We start from the raw sequence: 5456 nt of genomic DNA on the forward strand, positions 1-5456 counted from the left end.
GAGTAGTGTGAGGCCTTGTACTTTGTGGAATTTGAAAGTGAAAACCTATAAAATCTGTGATTTACAACTTTTTAAAATTTTCATGTGTGAAAGTTAACTCCGGGTCATGTGTAGAATGTCTGCTAGCATAATGGATATAGAATATGTGGATATTGTACAAAGATTCTTGCATACCCTGATAAAATATTTCTCCCCTTCGCTGACCAATGACCATGGAGGAACATATTGACCAGTATCTATATTAGCAACCTAACCCTGTCACAAATATCCATGTATTCAATATCCATTTAGTCTACGCTCAGTCACACCCACATACACGTGCACACTCATGCCCACACACACACACTTACACAGGTACACAAATACCCAAACACACACACACACACACACACTAGTGTTTATACAAGGTCATATTGGGTCATATACAAGAAAGAAAGAGAGAGAGGGGACAAGTACTCCAAAAATCAACATTCCATTACCCCAGCCGTGCGCCAGACAAATTCTTCACAGATGCAATAATAATCAATAATTTTTTTAAGCGAAGCTTTTCTATTATTGGGGTCAGTCCGTCCGTCAGTCCAAAATGGTTGTCATTAATTTAGAAATTTTAAAATTGTGCTATCACTTTCAACTCTACACTCTGACACTCTACAAGTGTTAATTTTTAGAGCTTCACTTTCATGGATGTTGTCATCCCTGTTTTACTTTGATAATCAACTGAATTTAGTAGTGGTACCTTGGTTAAAAATAATTTCTCTTACAAACTTTCAAGCGATCATAGTGTACAATTTTGTTACATAAAAACTGCATATCTATAATACAAAGTAGAATGATGTCTGTCCGTCTGTCTGTCTGTCCGTCTGTCTGTCCGTCCCTTAAGATCTCAGTAACCAATGAACCGATCGGATTCTACTCTTCAGGGTATATGCCTACTGGTCCTGTGGTGGTTTTGGACTATTTTTTGGGGGGCGGGACACCCCTAACCCCCCAAAAACAAACCCCCCCCCCATTTTTTTTTCTGAAGATTTCCTTGGTCTTTTTACGAATTTTGCCAAATTTTTTTTTATCACATCTTGGGGCACAGCCCCTAGAGGCTAGGGGCGAAGCCGCTAGTTGTAATATATAATTCTAACAATAATAACGTATATTTTATTTTGAAAGCAAAGTTATTCTATAATTTGGTCAGTCCGTCAATCCACAACAGTTATCCCTTTTTCGGCAATTTAGATATGTTTGTAATATGTATGTAAGAATTGATTTCGCATGATTATTCATACAACAGTTTAGGATGCGTAGCAACTCTATAATTGTTGTAATTGTAAAAAGCATTCTGGTTTTTAACTCTATGACAACAACTTTATGTAAGGGGGGGAGACACTGATCTAAAAATTACACTAGTTTCATGTTTTTTCAACCTGCCTTAAATAGGGAGGGGTAGTCGATGCTTAACTTGGCAATTTGAGGGAAATTTTTTTTCAATTTTCATTTCAACTTACTTTTATCCCGTAAGAAATGCCTGAATAGTTTTATCCTAGTTTTTAAAAGCAAATCTTTTCTATAATTAGAGCTCTTTTTGTTAATTTAGGCATGTTAGAATTGTCCTATCAATTTAAAACTTTGCATGGTGATTCCTTTAGTAGATTTTAAAAATACTGATTCCTAGTACAACAACGTACAATGCTGTTAGCAAAGCATCTCTAAAATAAAATCATAAAAACGTCAGTATGTCCTTAAACAGTAACATGTATTTAATCAGTATTGCAACAAATTTACTTACAATTTTGTATAGACATATGCATTAATATTCAGTTCGTTTGTCCTACCATTTTAGAGCTTCGCTTTTATGGATGTTGTCATCCTTGTTTGTTACTATTTGCGTGAGACAGAGCGAACAGGTTGTTGGATGACAGGCAAATGAAGGGTCTGATTTGTACACAAAATTTATACAGTTTTCCTAATATTTTCTAAAAAAAATAAATATTTTAAATGTATGAAATATTGACATGTTAACCCTTACAGATCGGGCCCCTATTCCCACCTTAATAGATCGGGGGGGGGGGGGTCATATTGACCCCCCCCTCTATCTCGGCTTCTGTTACAGATAAAGACGTAAAATTTTTTCTGGTGGTTCATGTGTATTTTTAGAGAAAATTACTTTTTCTAGTCATAGCGGTCAGGCCGCTCCTTAGCCGCTTTTTAGCGGCCAGCCGCTAAATTTTAAAACAGCTGTAGAGCGGCCAATTTTGCAGCTAGGATGACCAAATTTTAGGACGAACTTTTATTTTTCATAACAAAAAAATTACTTTTTCTGATCATCGCCAAAAAACGGCAAATAACGGAAACCGCCATTTTCGGCGGTTACGGCGGCAAAACGGCGGTTGGCGGCGCCAATTAATATTTTTATCTGTTTATTATTGCTCAAGGATTTACCAAAAAAATTTATAGGTCTCTAGCTGTAATAGAAGCCACGATATTCATGATATATGTCTGTAGTAAAAGCCGGTTAAAAATCGGTCATAAAGTCGGTCAGGGTGCGGTCAAACGGTCATAACACCACTTTTCTCATAAGGTCATTGATATCTCAGTATTCACCAAAAAATTTTTAGGTTTCTACCTTATATACAAAGTCATAATGTAGAAATTAAGATTTATTTAGAATTTTTCAAAAATTTTGGTGCTACCCAACCGACTTTGACCGGACACCACAACCGACCAGACCAGATATCCTAATAAAATCAACTCTTGCCGGCGTATAATTACTAAACTTAAAAAGTCATGAAGTCACAACTCTCTATCTTACCTACAAAAAAAATTACATTGAAAAAATAGAGGGGGGGGGGTCAATATGACCCCCCCCCCCCCCGATCTGTAAGGGTTAAAGATTAAAATAAATTACACTTTGTTATACATCTTTGGTCTACTGAATACCCCGTCAGCCCCTTTTCTGTGCGCTTGGTAATTGTGTACAAAAGGTACACGTGACCTGGTAGTGCGTGATTGATATGCAAAATACAAGCAAAAACTTCAAATTCAACTTTCTAAATTGTAAAATAGGGGAGGAAGGGACAATTGACTTAGATTATATTACTCCTAATGTTTATAATCTCTTTCCTTTATTCCTTATCTGCAGAAGGGGTAATTTTGTTTATCATAATATGGATTATATATCAATTAATCGCTCACTGTCCTCCTAAGACAGAAAGGCTACTGTGATCAAATATTTTTTTTAACATAAAATATTTTCTTCAGATATACACAGTCAATCTGTTCCCAAAATCTGTTTTTAAAACTTAATTATCTCTTTATTGTCCATTGTCATATCCCCTAAGATCCCTGATTAAAAGCCAACAATCTTTCCGAAAATTCTCTCAAGGATCTTAAGGGATAAGACAAGAGCCCCCCCCTCTAGTAAAAAATATCTGTTGTTGTCCTTGTGTTCAATCTTCATCTTTTCAACAACATCTTTGGAAGAGTTTGCTTCAGCCTAGTGAATAAATGCCATCTTATTTTGTCAACACCTTACTTAGATTACAAAAGCCATAAATCTTTTATCTAATTAAATATTTTATTACATCATAGTTGATCATTGAATTAATAAACTCTAGATTGTGAACACTTTTACACAAGCTTGAAAACGTATTGCAATCGCCTAGGCGGGTTGAGGTAGGCTCGACTGTAACAAAACAACATCCAATAAAGAGAAGCTCGGAAACGGTAAGACAAACAAACATTAACTTGTTGAGTGTCAGAACTGAATGAAATGAATATTAATTCGTAAAGATTGATAGGACATTTAGAACCTGTTTAAATTAACGAATAGAGATAACTGTCCGCGAGGCACTCAATTAGGGACGGACAGACCGACCCTAATTATAGAAAAGCTTCGCCTTTAAAAATAGCTTGGGGTTATTGTAATTAATAGTTGCACTTTCATACAATCATAGACCTAGACCCCTGACCTCCACCCAACCCTCGCACTCACAAACTCATACACGCTCCTCCCCCCCCCCCTTTCCACCCACAAACCCAAAAATTTTCACTAACAAGCATAGACGTCCAAGGGGGGAGGGGGGGTAAAGGGGTGATTACCCCCGGGGGTAAATTTTGGGGGGGGGGGGGGTAAACAAAATTTACCCATGCGAACAGATTTCACAGGGGGTAATTACCCCCTCGAAGCAAATTTTCCCCCCGGGGGTAAAAATTTTGGGAGGTGTAAAAAAAAATTGCGGTTACGCTCCTAGTATGTTATATAATTTTAAAAAATAAGTATTTCTGGTGCTGGCATTTATTTTGGGAACCAATGTAATTTACAACGAAATGTCCCCTCCCTCCCAATTGTTTGTAGTTTATTAAATGTGGGGTTTATTGTTAAGTATGCTAGCAATTTAAGGAATTTTTCCCAAATATTGTTTTTAATTATTACCAAAATAAATATTATTTATTTCTTATAAAACGTAAAAGCTTATCACTCTTGTGGGCTAACGGCTTCGCCCTTGAGTCTCGGAAGGTCTTTCATACGTCGGGAGTACTAAAATAGCCTAAAACCACCCAAAAAAATTTAATTTTAAGTTCCCTCCAAATGCACAATATCGGGATTTGAAGGAGGGCAGGAATCTAAAGGGATAAGACAATGGCCGATGTATTAGTGTACATCCCCAAAATTGATACACAAAATAAGATTGAAAAATGTAGATTACAATTAGTGGTTGGAACGTTTGGACGATCAACTAAATATAAAATAATACATTAGATTACCCTCCTTAACCTTTTGAAACTCCTCATTTTTTAAAGAGGGGTCATTGGGCTGTTTATTACACTGGTACCCAAAGTTTTACAGCATCTTTTTATAATTTGTTGGCTTCACAACTTTTGGGAATTTAGTTAATTTTGATTGATTCATTAAGTTGAGTGTTCAAACGTTTCAACCACTAATTGTAATTTACAGAATGGGGGTAATATCGTTTATCATCATTGGGGATGTACTTCAATTACCGGCCATTGTCATATCCCTTTAGATCCCTGATATTTTTCAAATGATTTGAGTGAAAGTTGTTGAAACAATTGATTTATCAAGAACAAAAGTTGCTAAACATGTGTGACTTACTTCTACTTCAACAAGGATGACAACATCAATAAAAGCGAAGCTTTGAAATTGTATGAGAGACGAATATTAACACTTGTATAGTGTCAGAATCACAACATAAATTATTAAAAGTTGAAGATTGTAAGTAAATTTGTTAAAAAACTGTTTAAGGACATACTTACATTTTTAGGACTTGATTATAGAGATGCTTCGCTTATACAATGTACTTTGTTGTCCTAGGATTCAGTATTGCAGCGATTTACAATAAGAAAAGAGCTTTATATATCATACCCAGACTTAAATCCTAAAAGAAAGAGCCTAAAACCGTCCTGGGAATCCGTATTTTTCTATAATTAGGGTCTTCGTCAGGGTC

Source organism: Acartia tonsa, chromosome 8, assembly GCF_053477335.1.
Source record: "Acartia tonsa isolate MP-2025a chromosome 8, ASM5347733v1, whole genome shotgun sequence".
Classification (NCBI taxonomy): domain Eukaryota; kingdom Metazoa; phylum Arthropoda; class Copepoda; order Calanoida; family Acartiidae; genus Acartia; species Acartia tonsa.